Source organism: Biomphalaria glabrata, chromosome 15 (genome assembly GCF_947242115.1).
Source record: "Biomphalaria glabrata chromosome 15, xgBioGlab47.1, whole genome shotgun sequence".
In the NCBI taxonomy this organism is placed as follows: Eukaryota; Metazoa; Mollusca; class Gastropoda; family Planorbidae; genus Biomphalaria; species Biomphalaria glabrata.
In genome coordinates, this window is record NC_074725.1 from 32,364,721 (window position 1) to 32,381,574 (window position 16,854).

Consider the following 16,854-nt stretch of genomic DNA (forward strand, 5'->3'; position numbering starts at 1 on the left):
ATGCAAATGGTTTTAGATTTTCGTCAAAGAATATATATTTTTTTTACATTTGTAAGATAAGTAAGTTCAGTCATATTAACTACTACATTCACATACAAAAAATGAGAAAAAATAAAAAAAATATATTTAATATGCATATAAGTTGGACATAATTTAAAACAACAATTAAGAAGTAGTTTTTCATACGATCGCGTGAAATGTAACGCACACTGTAAACGGCAGTACACTTAACTATATGAATTTTTTTTTTTATGTTTATTTTTTCTTATTGCTTTGAATAAGAGATTGACCCTTTACAAAACAATTAGATCAATTAGATATATTTATTATAAGACATCAGTTAGGCCAGGTTCACATCTAACTTCACCTTCACTCTCACTTACTCTTTGGTCTGCTGGACCGCTGGGGCACCACACAGGATCTGTCAATCTTCTTTCTTCATTCTTCTCTGTCATTTGTTTTTTTTATTGAATTTCATTTTGATGTTCTTTCTGAAAATATTGAAACCTGCCTTTTTACCTGCCTGGGTGGACCACTTCGGGGGCCGATTTTGAGTTTGTGTTTCACACAAACCTTCCTTGTAACCTTGTTTTTTACAACCTTGTTAGAATTTAGAATGGAGTTTTTAATTAAGTGTTTTTCTTCTCCGTATTTATCTTATCTTATCTTATCTTATAAAATTCACTTATCTTATCTTATAAAATTCAGACGTTAGTTTAAAAAATAGAAGATGATTACCTCCTTCACGTTTTCCTATGTCAATCTAGTCATGAATGTTAATCAACGCATTAAATTCTGCCAAGTCATTTGTTTTCCTGGCTGATTCAAGCAACCAATTCCATGCTCTAAGAGCACTAGGGAAAAAGGAGCATTTCTTAAAGCAAAGTACCATTTTCAGACCTTTCGATCTATAGGGCAGATGATGAAAAATATGTTTCTGTGGCCCACGGCTAACGGTGGTATCATGTGGCAGATCAATGACCTTGTTGTTCATCTGGTACCTCTTTTCTAATGCTATGAAATTTTAAAAAAAAAAACGATACCCCATGAAGACATAGAAGCACTAAACAGATTCATAATTCGTAAATTCAAATTCCTAAAAAAAAAAAAGAGGGAAAGAATAAAAAAGTGATTAAGACACAAATTAAGGTACCAATGACTTTATAGTGATAAGTATTGTTGATATACTCTTAAATACAAGTAGAATTAGATAAATGACTATGCCGATTAACAAAATACACACAGGTTTTATTCAACCATATTAGATAAGATAACTTTTATTGATCCAATCAAATGGAAATTCGGTTTGACTACAATTGACACCCTCAGCGTAACTACTGTAACAAAAACAAATATAGATGCACATACGAACGACATTCACACACGAAAAACACATACACATAACCAGCGCTTTATAAATAGACTTCTATGTACTTCTCGATGTTAATTTTTAATGTTGGTCATCCAGGGTCTATTATTACTGAATGTTTTTAATTTTCTTCTTTGATATAATTATGTTTTCACAGAACTGGATGTACGAATTAACAGTTGTGGTAAGTTCATCTGTCTGGGCAGTTGTTTACAAACATGTCCCAATCTGTTTGCTCCAGGCAACTTTGTGGCTGTAAAACAGCGTCGTCAGACCATGACTGAATGGACTGTACTTCGGTTTTTTTTTGTTTTTAAAACCGATTTGTACACGGGTGTAAGTGTGGTCCGACTCTCCGAGGGGAAATAACGATCGAGATGTGTAGGCCATTTTTATGTTGCAATAACAAATGTCCAAGGTTTTATCGTGCCTTGTGGGACAATTAACATATTGAGTATATGTTGGCAGGTGTTGAGCTAACGAAAGATGATTGAAATCTCCCATAACTAGTCGGGCAGCATCAGATATTTTTTTATTGACATGCTCTATACAATGTCTAGTAATCCTAATCTGCTACAGGAACTAACTCTCACACAACATTACATCTTACATCTATTATATAATTATAGGATCTTAACGAAGTTGTGTCCCTTTGTCTCCTGTGAAATTGAAGTAAAACAAGACCAATAAAAATGAATATTTACGATTGAAAAAAAAATCATAGAAAACAGTAAGGTAATAACCCATACGCCAGAAAGAAAACAATTACAGACATCCCCTTTATGTTAGACAAATTGATGGCATTAAAAATCCCCAGGTCATGGCGGTTTGACGTACGAATTTTATAAAACCTGTTTACCCCAGATAGGACCCATACTACTAACACTTTATAAAAGACATGCTAGAAACAGCACAGATGCCACAATATTTTAATCTCGGCTCGCATACATAATTTTATAATATTAAAAAAAACAACAACCTGAAGACAATACCACACCCAGTCACTTCAGACCAATCTCCCTCAAGTTTGGGCCCGGGGGATTTTAAATTCCCCCCCCCCTCCCTCTCCCACGCTAGCTACGCCTCTGGGCAATAAGACCCCACGATGACTTGCTGATCACTGTCCGAAATCGGAAAACTAAAACTTCATAACGATACCATAAGGTTCTCAGGACTCAACCCCCTTCCGTCAGGGACAAGTACCAGGGAGAAGAAGAAGAGTCAGACGGAGAAGAAGAGTCAAACGGAGAAGAAGAAGAGTCAGACGGAGAAGAAGAAGAGTCAGACGGAGAAGAAGAAGAGTCAGACGGAGAAGAAGAGTCAGACGGAGAAGAAGAAGAGTCAGACGGAGAAGAAGAGTCAGACGGAGAAGAAGAAGAGTCAGACAGAAAAGAAGAAGAGTCAGACGGAGAAGAAGAAGAGTCAGACGGAGAAGAAGAGTCAGACGGAGAAGAAGAAGAGTCAGACGGAGAAGAAGAAGAGTCAGACGGAGAAGAAGAAGAAAAGTCAGACGTAGAAGAAGAAGAGTCAGACGGAGAAGAAGAAGAGTCAGACGGAGAAGAAGAAGAAGAGTCAGACGGAGAAGAAGAAGAGTCAGACGGAGAAGAAGAAGAAGAGTCAGACGGAGAAGAAGAGTCAGACAGAGAAGAAAAAGAGTCAGACGGAGAAGAACAAGAAGAGTCAGACGGAGAAGAAGAAGAGTCAGACGGAGAAGAAGAAGAGTCAGACGGAGAAGAAGAAGAAGAAGAGTCAGACGAAGAAGAAGAAGAGTCAGACGGAGAAGAAGAAGAGTCAGACGGAGAAGAAGAAGAGTCAGACGGAGAAGAAGAAGAGTCAGACGGAGAAGAAGAGTCAGACGGAGAAGAAGAAGAGTCAGACGGAGAAGAAGAGTCAGACGGAGAAGAAGAAGAGTCAGACAAAAAAGAAGAAGAGTCAGACGGAGAAGAAGAGTCAGACGGAGAAGAAGAAGAGTCAGACGGAGAAGAAGAGTCAGACGGAGAAGAAGAAGAGTCAGACGGAGAAGAAGAGTCAGACGGAGAAGAAGAAGAGTCAGACGGAGAAGAAGAGTCAGACGGAGAAGAAGAAGAGTCAGATGGAGAAGAAGAAGAGTCAGACGGAGAAGAAGAAGAGTCAGATGGAGAAGAAGAAGAAAAGTCAGACGTAGAAGAAGAAGAGTCAGATGGAGAAGAAGAAGAGTCAGACGGAGAAGAAGAAGAGTCAGACGGAGAAGAAGAAGAGTCAGACGGAGAAGAAGAAGAGTCAGACGGAGAAGAAGAGTTAGATGGAGAAGAAGAAGAGTCAGACGGAGAAGAAGAGTTAGATGGAGAAGAAGAAGAGTCAGACGGAGAAGAAGAAGAGTCAGACGGAGAAGAAAAAGAGTCAGACGGAGAAGAAGAAGAGTCAGACGGAGAAGAAGAGTCAGAAGAAGAAGAAGAAGAGTCAGACAGAGAAGAAGAAGAGTCAGACGAAGAAGAAGAAGAGTCAGACGGAGAAGAAGAAGAGTCAGACGGAGAAGAAGAAGAGTCAGACGGAGAAGAAGAAGAGTCAGACGGATAAGAAGAAGAGTCAGACGGAGAAGAAGAGTCAGACGGAGAACGCGACAGGAAGACATCGTCAAAGAGTAGACGCGCCTGTCATAAACTTAACGTTCTGATATTAAGTAACGGCTTAAGGGGTGGGGGAGAGTAAAAAAAAAGTTCCCCTTTCAGACCTTGCAATCTATAGGGCAGACGATGCCAAGTTCATCTGTTTCTGTGGCCCACGGTTAACGAGGGTGTCATGGGGCCAGCACAACGAGCAACCGCCTTTACTTTTCCACGACTATTGTCAGCTACCCTTTAGGTCTGGGTAAACTCAGAGTCGCCCAACGATCCTGAAATTAAAAATCTCAGTCTTCATCAGGATTCGAGCCTTGGACCCCCAGATCAAAAGCCAAGCGGTTGTAAATTAAAGTAAGATATAATTTTTAAAAGCAAATTTTTAAAAGCAAATTAATATCTATTCAAGTGTGAGCGCATTTTTTAAAACGAGAACCTATTCAAGTGTGAGCTCATTTTTTAAAACGAGAATTTGGACCAGACATTAAAGTATCAAAAACTTGAACAGTTAATTCCAAATTATCATTATAATTTACTTGTATGATTCTCGTCACGAGCAGAACTACTTAGTATCGGATTCGCCATAATCAGCAATTATTAATTCATTCGCCGAGGTTTTATGCAAGGAGTCTCACACCAGAAATATTGTCATTAGTTTTAATAAATAGTTTTAACATACATATATATAATAGTGGCAGTATCCCTACATGAAAAAAAAGGTAGAATTAAATGGTACATTATATCATATATGGTGAAAAGCTATAGCGATAAAAAGCTAAAACAACCTTGGTGTCAATATATGTTGATTCCCATGCTAAATCACATTATAATGGGTTTTTTTTTATTGTAACTATTTAAATTGTACATTTTTAATAAAAGAAAAGAGGCTAAAAAGACCAAAAAAAAAAGAGGCAAAGTAAAGAGGCAAATGTTTTGTTTGTTTTAAATGTTTCGGATGTTCCTTAAGAGTTGAAGATAGTTTACTTCCTAGTCCAAACCTCCCGCAGGACGACGTGGGATGGGAGCGGGCAGGGTTTGAACCCAGAACCATCGACAAGTCCGAACGATAATCCAGAGCGCAAACCGCAGAACCAGGCAGCCATTCCTGGGATGTTAATAGCTCGACATCCCATGTTAAAAGCAAAAAAAAAAAAAAAGCTGAGGTATCCTACAAAAAAAGAAAAAAAAGAAAAGAAAAAGTTGTTTTTTTTTAAAGTAGAATAAAATGATGAATAGATTTAGAAATAGTGGCCAATACACACTATCACACCTAGTCACATTTACGCAATTACACAACAAAAACATTGCTCTAAAGGCACGGAGGGGGGGGGGGGAGACTGAAATTTCTGAAATTTTCTTGAAAAAAACTAAAAAAAACTCCTTCCCTAACTATGTGGGGTAGCAGTGGCGTAGCTAGGATGGGGGAATATTTAAAAAAATCCCCCGGCCCCAACTTGAGAGGAAATCCCAAATGAGTTAATTTTTACATTAAAAATTAAATGTTACGCAAAATGCAGGGGCCACAAAGAAGTCAAGCCCCCCCCCCCCCCCGGGGGCCACTAAACGAAGGAAAATTCCTAACTTCGTCCCTGTGCGATAGATAATAACAGACCAGAGTGTCACGCAACATAAAGCAGCTACTGCAAAAAGTTTATTTTTAGATTGAATCCTTTCTAGCGCCAGGTCAAGTTTGCACGTTGTTGACAAAGTAATTGGTACGTTTATTTAAAACGCTGACAATAGAAACGCTTTGTCTGATCAGCACAATCTCATCGTAGCATTAAGACATCGTTGTCATATGGCCCTCACAATCTATCGTCACATCTGGCACTCAAACCACAGTTGGGACGCTTCCGACAAGGGCCGAGAGCTACACAGGCAGATGAGTAGACCAGGCCTCAAGGACGCGTGGTGGAAGCTCTGCCTTGCGGAGCAGGCAGTCCTAGCCCAGTTCCGAGTCGGGCACTGTCCAATTGGCGTGTACATTGGATGGTGGAAGGTGAACTAAGACACACGGTGCCGCCACTGCGTCGAGGATGATGAGACAATAGAGCACATTCTTTATGAATGCCGAGCTCTGCATGGGGGACGATCGGGACAAGGAATTGAGAGAGAGAATACTGGTCCATGTGTGGCAAGAGGTCGGTCCTTGAACGGGGACAAGGCGACCTTACAACTCACTGCCTGATTCCTCTTCCGTGCTCTAAGGGAAGTAATTCTCAGCATGGTTCGTTACTAATGGGGTTTCTGATTCGGCACACAAACCTACATTGTAACACGGAGAAACATTTGCTTGGGGGAGTGTCCCAACTTCAAATGTGTGAGAGAAACTCTGGCGAACATTTGAAATGTTAACAGTCTGGCCAAGGTCAACATAGCCCTGGCAATATCTTTAAATAAAATACCCAGAAGCAAAAGTAAAAAAACAAAAACTTAAAAATATGAATTTGATCTTGTTAACAGAATATAGAAAACTGACATGGGACATGTATTTGAAAGCTAGTTATGACAATTAATCCTAAATAGATCAAGTAAAAGTAGATCATACAGAGAGGATTGTACACAATAGTTCCTCTTTCAGAACTTGCGATCTATAGGGCAGATGGTGTAAAGGTCATCTGTTTCTGTGGCCAACGGTTAACGAGGGTGTCATGTGGCCAGCACAACGACTAACCGTTAGGTACCCATTAGAGCTGGGTGGAATTAGAGGCGCCCAAAGATTCTGAAACTTAAAATCCCAGTTTTCAGCGGATTCGAACCCTGGACCTCCAGTTCGGAGGCCAAGCACTTTACCGCCTCCGGAATGAACATTGTAGGATAGAAAATGTAGAATAAAAAAATAAAGTAAAAGTCAATAAAATTAGTGCTGTATAAGAATATAAAAAGTATTTTTTAACAAATGAAACTTTAATTAGAGAAAGACGGTTCAGCAAGGGAGCATCTACATATAAAGGAGACAACTCAGGTCTCCTATCAAGAAACAATTGCTACAGTCTTGTCCCCTGCGTAATTTCTACAAAGGGACCCAACCGTTGAGCAAGACCGAAAGGCAGAGTGGCAAGTATTGCCTTCTTATCTTATCTTATAAAATACAGACGTTACTTTAAAAAAGAAGATGATTACGTCCTACGCGTCATTCATCTAGTCATGCAGGTTAACCAATGACTTACAATCTTACATTCTGCCAAGTCATTAATTTTCCTTGCTGGCTCAAGCAACCCATTCCAAGCTATAATAATACTAGGGAAGAAAGAGCACTTGTAAAAATGTGTCCTAGCAAATGGAAAGAGGAATGTACCTTTAGAACTGTAAAAAGAAAGGTAACTATAGCAACCTTGTGCTGGACAAACATAACGGAGAGACCCTGAAGTTGAAAATGTGAAATTTAGTTTTCCCGCCATTTTTACCGGAAAGCAAACAACAAGCAAGGAAACCTGAAAAAAAAAAGTATGGTAACACTTCTTCTTCTTCTTGAAACTGTCAGGTAGAGTTGACCCTCGGCTCTTGGAACTCTAGGCCAGCAAAAGTGAACAAGAGATCCCTTTCACCGGCCTGAATGAGAACAGTGTACACTATTCTGTCTGGCGGGGTGTCAGACTCGCGGCCAGAGACCGCGTGCACCGGGACCCCTGCCATTTTCCTTTTCTATACCAGGCTAACCGTGCAGGACACGCCATTTATGTAACGGCCCCTTGAGGAACAGCGCCTGGATTGTGACAAGGTTGTGGGAGCTTTTTTACAACTCCGCACAGTGCAATGAGGATGCTCTCGCACCCCCTTAGGCACCCCCACGGGAGTCTTGTTTTGCTACCCTTTAGCCTAATCGTTTCCTTCTACGATCGTTTCCACCCGGGCGCCACTATGAGGCAGGGTAGCATCACGTGATTTTTCACGTGTGGCGCAATGTTGACTCCTCGAAACTGTTTTCACTATCAGGAGAAGGGGAGAAGGTGAGTAACTGGCGCCTAAACCAGTAAGCTTTTGAGCAGGAGGGACTCATCAGCCTTGAACTTCTACCCACCTAGAAGAAGGAAAACTGAATTTAAACCTCTGCTGCCCAGCAGCTATAACCCCTTTCCCACCCCCAGCGTAATTAGTGTCATAATATATCGTGTGATGTTGCTAGTTCAGGCTGTCTTGAAGTCAACCAATTACTCTGCAATCGTTTGGGTGTAATTGTTCGGGTGTATTACGTGTAGTTGACCAACAACACAAACAAGAACTGGCACATCGATTGTAACAGGTGAAGAGATGTAGTCAACGATGATGAACAAGTTAATATATATATTTATTATGATAAAAGGCCACAGTAGAAGTCTCTGTCACTAAACACGTCGTTACCCTGGATTGTTCTATCGCTAACTGATTTTCCGGTCTCTAACCCAACATATCCCAAACGTCACTAGTCCCGTTCAATATGCGTCTACCATGGTGCGTCGCTAAATAACTAAAATAACTAACCTATATAAATAAGGTGTCTAACAGATTCCTCCCCCCCTTGAAAAAAAATATGTCAATATTTTTCCACTACTGTCAAGTCTTACAAGGGCATTTTCAATTTAAGGGGAAGACCACAAACATAAAATCTTGACATCTTCTTCTTGACATCTTCATCTTGACTTGACAGTTCCTCATATACATGTCAATGTTCATAACAGTTCATAACATTCCAGAATCATCTTCATTGGTACACAGTTCATCATGGCGGAAAATGTGGCATCTTATGGGCATGTCCTACACATCTCAAATGTTCTTCACTGGCAGTAATCTGATAAAATACAATATTTCAAAAAACAATTACAGACTTTATTTACACATTCAATACATTTTTTCTTACCACCCTTTTATACGCTTTTGTCCATTTTTCTTTTATACTCACCCTTTTCCATAGAACTAACTTTCGTCAATGATATATGAAATGATTCACACAAAAAAAAAAATATCCATACTTACTTTTAAATGCTTAACATCAAATTTACTTATCTCCCTTTTCCATAACATATAAATGATGTCAATATATTAATATATAGTACATAATCAATATAATCATAGTTTATTTACAAAATTATTTCACTTCAATGTCATTCTAGACAATAGATCAGCTACAATATTCACAGATCCACTAATAGCTTTCACTTCAAATTTATATTCCTGTAGTGCTAAGAACCATCTATAAACACGACTGTTTTTCATGCTCTTTTGCTGTATATACTGAATAGGTTTATGATCAGTTAATAATATGAATTTCCTTCCTATTAAATAGCTCTCTAGCTTAGTAATTACCCATATTACAGCTAAGGCTTCTCTTTCAATGACACTATATTTTTTCTCTGCCTCTGACAATTTTCTACTTACATATAATATAGGATGTAAGTTATCATAGTTCTGCATTAAACAACCACCAATAGCATTACCAGATGCATCAGTTGTGACATAAAATATTTTGTCTTTATCAGGTAGTCTTAATATTAGTTCATGACTAAAAACATCTTTAATTCTGTCAATAGCTTTCACACATTCCTCATTACAAACTACTTTTTGAGGTTTTCCTTTTTTAAGTAAGTCATTTAATGGATTCACTATTTCTGCTAAGTTCTTTATAAACTTTCTGTAATAATTTACTATTCCCAATATGCTTTTAATTTGTCTTTTTGTTGTAGGTATTTCAATATTAAGTACTTTCTTTATATTATCTTCAATAGGGCTAATCATGTTGTTATTTACTTTATGTCCTAAGAAAATTATTTCCTCCAATCCTATTTCTACTTTTTCTGCTTGAATTGTAAGTCCACTTTCTTTTATTATTTTGAACACTTCTTTTACATCTACCAAATGTTCCTCCCAACTATTATTAAAAATACATATGTCATCCAAATAGCAAATAACATTTTCTTTGTTTCCAATTATCATGTTCATCATTCTATTAAATGTGGCAGGTGCATTTACTAATCCAAAACTCATATAATTCCATTGAAAAATACCATATGGTGTTACAAATGCTGTGTAAGGTTTTGCATTTTCTGTTAAAGGTATTTGCCAATAACCTTTAGTTAAATCTAATTTAGTAAAAAATTTTGCTCCATTTAATTTATGTAAAATATCCTCTATATTTGGCATTGGATATGGGTCAAATTCTGTGATGTTGTTAAGTTTCCTATAATCAATACATAACCTTATATCTCCATTCTTCTTTTTGGCTATCACAATTGGTGAAGCATAAGGAGATGTTGATGGCTCAATTATACCTGATTCTAGTAAATTGTCTATTTCTTTCTTTACTTTGTCTTGTAAATGTAGCGGTATTCTATATGGCTTAAGCTTGATAGGTTTTGAGTCTGTTACTTTAATGTCATGTTTAATAATATTAGTTTTTCCTGGTATGCTGGAAAAAATTTCTTTGTATTCCTGTATTATTTTAGTTATATCTTTTGACTTTTCCTTAGTTAGATTATTAAGATTAATCTTTTGCCAAGTTTGATTCTCTTTTGTTTCTATTACAGGTATTTCCTTAATATCATTTTCATTATGATTTTCATTTGTTATTATCATCAAGCATTCTTCTCTTTCTGAAAATTTATTTTCTATTTCCTCCTGAATGTTTTGTATTAACTCATCTTCTCTATCATGATACAGTTTCAAATTATTTATGTGGTATGTTTTAATTTTCCCATTTATTTCAATTTGATAATTCACATCATTAATTTGTTTTATCACCTTAAATGGACCTTTCCATTGTTTACCAATTTTATTTTTCAGGTCATTTATCAATATTAATACATTGTTTCCTACTTCTAGTGTTTTCAATTGTCTTTTCTTATTTAGATTCTCATGAGCACTTTGTTTATACTTCTTATTGTTGTTATATGCTTGAGTCCATATTTCTTTTAATTCTGTTGTGATTGTTGTTTCACTGTCATTATTTAATTTATTCTCATTATCTATTAGATTTTCTTTAAAAACATCTAATTCATCTCTGGGTTTTCTTCCATGTATTATTTCATATGGTGAAAATTGTGTTGCTTCATGGATGTTGTTTCTATGAGCAAATAGTACATAGTTAATGTAATGATCCCACTTGTTCTGATTATTCTGAATTATCTTTGTTAGTGATCTTTTTAATGATCCACCATATCGTTCACATAAACCGTTACTCTCCGGGTGGTAAACCGAAGAGTATATGTGTTGTATATTGTATTGTTTAGTCCATTTCTTAAATTGTTCTGATTTGAACTGAGATCCCTGATCACTCAATATAATTTTAGGTATACCATGTCTTGTAATTACTTTTTGAGTTATGGCATTAATGATATTCTCTGCACTTGTATTTGATAATGGGATTGCCTCTGGATATCTACTAAACATGTCTATTACTGTTAGAATGTATTTGTTATTATTTTCAGTTTGAATTAAAGGACCTATTAAATCAATAGATACTTTCTGAAATGGTGCTGTAGGTTCATCCATTTCTTGAATAGGTGCTTTATTCACTAGGCTTTTGTTAGATCTCTTTTGACATATGTCACATGATTTTATGTATTTGTTGATTGTTGCTTTCATTTTGGGCCAAAATACTTGTTTTGACAAATTCCTATAACATTTCTTTACTCCCCTATGTGCTGCTAAATTATTATCATGTGTCATGATTAAAACATCTTTCCAATATTTCTGTGGTAAGACAAGTTGTTTTATTTTCTTGTTATCATTACTTGTTTGTCTAAATAATATTTTATTCTCTATACAAAATTTCTCCATTGGATTATTATTGTTTTTATCTAATATTCTTGAATAAATTTTCCCAATAATATTGTCATTCATTTGTTCTAATGCAAATGTGGGTGTTGTTTCTTTTTCACTTTGAGATATTTGTGTTTCCAGACTATTTTGTGTTTCATTTTCTATCTCTCTTTCCTTAACATCTGTATTTTCTATTTGTATTACATTATTGGTTTCTTTTTCTTTATCATTACTTATTACATTTATTGTATTTTCCTGTTTCTTACTTTGTTTATCCATTGATCTTGTTATTATCATACTTGTTATATTTTGTGTTTCTATGTTTTCATGATTTTGTCTTATGTTTTTGTATTTGTTTTGCCAGTCTTCTAATTCTTTTCTTGAACATTCTTTAACTCCTTTTATGTTTCCTACTAACATATCATATCTCATTTCTGGTATTGCAATGCCATCACAATAACCAGTGAAAAATGGAGTTTCAATGTATACCCTTATAGCTTTAAATTCCCTTACAGTGCCATCTGCTAATTCTACTTTCCTAGTAAACCCTTTATACCAATGAGGTTTGACAAATTTAGTTTTTACTGCCAAGGTGTTACAACCTGAATCCCTGATTAATTCCACCGGAATTCTATCTACAAACCCTGGGTACACTGCAAAATTGTTCCTATTTCCTTCCATGAAATATATCCTATCTGTACCTTTATTTTTGTATTCCCTACTGTAACTCCTATTTCTATAATTTCCCCTGTCATTCCTATCTCTACTCCTATATCTACTGTTATTTTGTTCATTGTATCTATTTCTACTTCCAGACCTACTATTCCCTCTTCTACAGTTAGCTGCTATATGACCTTTTCCTTGACATTTAAAACAGGTTATTTCACTATATTTTCTATTTCCACTATTTGATCTGTTTCTATTTCTACTTCTATCAACATTTTCTTTGGTGTATCCTATTAAATCTACTTTGCTCTTATCTCTATCAGAAAATGGTTTATTTGGATAGGCATTTTTGTATACTCTCATTATCTCTGTTATTTCATCTATAGTTTTGGGGTTTCTTTCTCTAATAAAAGATTGTAATTGAGGATCACATTTATTTACAAAGTTGTCCACTAGAATAAAATTTTTTAATCCCTCATAAGAGTTATTCACTTTTTCTAATTTTACCCACTTATTGAAAAAATCCTTTTCCATATTAATGGTAGTTTGGGGTTCTATTCCTAATGATGGTATATTGTCAAAATATTTCTTTCTAAAAGTTGTAGCATTATGACCATAGGCATTCAATAACTCTCTTTTTAAAACCTGATAGCTATCATCAATATGATGGTCATGATTTTGGCATATTGTTAGAGCTTGACCATGAACAAAGTCTATCAGTATTTCAGACCATTCTTCTTCAGGCATATTAAATGTAGACATTTTTGCCTCATATCTTTTCAGAAAATCACCAATGTCATCCTTCTGTTCATCAAAACTTTGTATCTTTCTCTTTAGCCATGTCTGCGAATTAGGGTTGTCTCTTTGAGTGGTATAATTATTTGAGTTATTTGTGTTATTTCCTTGTTCAGTTTGAGCTCTGACTTGTGCTGCATCCAATCTCATCTTCTCCATTTTAGCTTCATGTTCTCTAATTTTTTCTCTCTCTTTGTCTTGCCTTTCTTCTTGTCTTTCTATCTCTTGTCTTTGACGTTCCGTTTCTTCCTTCACAACTTGCTGTACATAAGCTGCTAAGTCTTTTCCTTTTAACTCCATGGCCTTTCCATCCTGCATAGCTGTTTCCTTAACCTCCTTAAGGTCCACATATGATGATGTAGCCATTGTGTTTTATATTTTATATATATTTTTACTTAGCCTATATTAGTTATGGCTATACTTTAAACTTATTTTATATTTAAGTTTTTCCACACTTTTATACAAATTTTAAATGGTATGTCTCTATCTATAGATTTAGTAAATGTATAAATCTAGTCTGAGTTATTATGGTTATATTCAAATCTGTATATTAGGTCCAGTATTACACACAGATTTAAATCCAGTATATTATAGTATGTATAATAATACTATTTAGATCTAGTTATCAAGAGCACTATGACTTTTAGATCTAGTATGAATAACTATGATCAATTTTAAAACCTGGTATGACTGAAGTCACAGTGAAGTGTCTAGAGTAAATTCAAGGACTGTCTAGAGTCTAGATCTAGAGTAGATTATGGTTCTATTTCACCATACGAAACAAATATGTGTATACAGTGTCAAATATATCTTCAACAAGATATATATATCTAGAATGTACTACCTTCATTCATCTTCAACTTAATAATATTTCAAAGTAGAGTCTAGATAATTAAATTGTACCAAAGAGATGTACAATAATTTGCAGATCTAAATTTAGCCAGACGATAGTGTTTGACTATATAGCCAGTTTCGGCATTATTCTCATGGCAAAATCATATTTGATTTTAACCGCTCAAACTAAAATTATTTTAGTCTGATTCACAGTAAAAGAATCCTACCCGCACTTTCTATCATTAAGTGAAAAAAAAATACAGATCTAATTAAATTAATAAAAATAAATAATTTAAAATAATATAAACAAATGAAATAATTAAAATGAGACTATCGCTATGGGTTGGGATATGACAATATGGCACACAATGATAACGTCACGAAGTAACCAGGCAACAACGGATATGACGTTTACACAAACAAAACAAATTACAATCCTAAATATATAATATAGCTTTTCATCTAAATTACGTCTTCTACCCCGACGGGTTTTAAGGCGCACCACCTGATTTTACTCAGGCTAACGTACCAAATTTAGACAAAATCTATTTCTAAGGGCAATCTAAACATATACTAATAAGAAAAATGGCACTTAGCTTTTGATAAGAAAGATCCCTTTGTTCGGACTCCCGAATATGTTAGATCACAACAAATTCCACTGCCTCTCTTCCAGTTCTGACTCTGTTCTCCGGTGCTACCAGTATCCCACGTAATGCCACAGATGTCCTGATATGCCACAGCAAAATGTTCCAGTTTCTTTGACGACTGTTGATGACCGTATGTGTAGTTCCGACGACTTTGTGTACACAGTTACTGACGAATAGGTTAACGGTTCTTCTGGCGATGACTTGACTTGTGTAGACGACTACTGACAAATAACAGTCTCTTGACGGCAACTTGATCTGGACGACTGACGAATAACGAATTTCTTGACGATGACTTGATCTGGGCTGACGAATAACGGCTTTCTTGACGATGACTTGATCTGGGCTGACGAATAACGGTTCTCTAAAATAGTTCACTGCTTCTGCTGCTACTCTGGTAGTACGACGAAGTTTGCTGTTGTACTCTGCTTCACTAGACCAAACTGTCCAATGTAGACTAGGTAAGACCAAGGTCACCTCCGACGACGTTCCGTTATACGACTAACGGTTTTCAACGAAATTAAGTGGATGTAGCTGTTTCCACAACTTCACTGCTAACAAGTCTAGGTATGGTCTAGACCGACGAATACTAGATAGATCAATGTTCAGTACTGATAAAGATTACTTCACTAACCTTCCAAAGGTTAAACACAGTGACCGTTATAAACGTGGCAAGCAACCGGTTCAATGAGCAAACTGCTCCACAAGAATCTCTCCAAGGGTAAGACGACAGAGCGATTTCGATTTAGTTAGCTACCAAACTTGTAGTACTCACAATACTTCTGACAGCGGGCAAACTGTCCTTCTCGAAACTGACGAGGTAAAACTTGATACTCGACGTGGCTCCTATGACGAAGAAAAAATATGTCCAACAGGTTCACTAACGATCTCTCACCCGTTATGAATGAACGGTTTCTCTGGTTGTAGGTCGATTCAGCATATGAAGATCAGGCTTTGATACTATACTGGTTAAGTAGACCAGACGTTGCGATGATTACGGTCCTGACGAAGGTCACCCTGAGTTAACGGCTCGTTGAACGTGCGATCAAACAGGCGACGACTGCTTGTAGATCTAGAACAAAGTCACTCTGTGATACTGCTGTGTTCAGCCGTACTCCGATGAAATCTTATATCTTCGAGTGCACGACCCTCACCTGAGTAAACGTTCTGCTTCGAGGTCCGGTTCGATGTTCGGCTTCAACAGGGGTCCGGCTTCGAGGTTCGGGGTCGCCACTGTGATGTTGCTAGTTCAGGCTGTCTTGAAGTCAACCAATTACTCTGCAATCGTTTGGGTGTAATTGTTCGGGTGTATTACGTGTAGTTGACCAACAACACAAACAAGAACTGGCACATCGATTGTAACAGGTGAAGAGATGTAGTCAACGATGATGAACAAGTTAATATATATATTTATTATGATAAAAGGCCACAGTAGAAGTCTCTGTCACTAAACACGTCGTTACCCTGGATTGTTCTATCGCTAACTGATTTTCCGGTCTCTAACCCAACATATCCCAAACGTCACTAGTCCCGTTCAATATGCGTCTACCATGGTGCGTCGCTAAATAACTAAAATAACTAACCTATATAAATAAGGTGTCTAACAATCGTCATAAGAAGTCACTTATGCAACCGCTTGTTTGACAAGGAAGGAAGGAATCTAACGCTGTACACTCTACATTAAGCTATCTAAATAAGAATCGAAATTAAATACATTTTTTATTTGAATATATATATATATATATATATATATATATATATATATATATATATATATATATATATATATTATATGTATAGGCCTATAACTAAGGTAAAAATCATATATTAGTGTACGAAATTAATGCATTAAAGTTATGTGGAAGTTAAATTCACTACCTGTTTAAAGGTAATCCATCATCGTAGATCCCTGTGGACAGGGCCGGTCTTAGGCCACTGCAACCTATGCGGTCGCAGTGGGCCCCGCACTTTCATAGGCCCCGCGCTAATTCTTGGTGTAATCATTATATTGCAAAATATATGCGAAAATTTCCTGGACATATAAATATGTCATAGGTTGCAAGGTTCGTAAAGTATTTGATCGCAATTTTGTACTTAGTAAAGAATGAATAAAACTGAAAGTCGATTTTTTTTTAATCTAATACGAAATCTTAATTTTAACTTATTATCATTATTCCCACCAAGACTAGGCCCCGCGGAATCAGTTTCGCATAGG

General features: G+C 36.3%; 1 long non-coding RNA gene across 1 annotated transcript; it reads right to left on the minus strand.

The window, feature by feature from the left end:
- Positions 1-8,405: 8,405 nt before the first annotated feature.
- LOC129923048 (uncharacterized) lies at positions 8,406-16,240 on the minus strand. Its single transcript, XR_008774974.1, has 2 exons — positions 14,006-16,240; positions 8,406-8,734 (listed from the first exon to the last, which is right to left on the minus strand). It is a non-coding gene; the product is annotated as an uncharacterized LOC129923048 (long non-coding RNA).
- Positions 16,241-16,854: the final 614 nt, after the last annotated feature.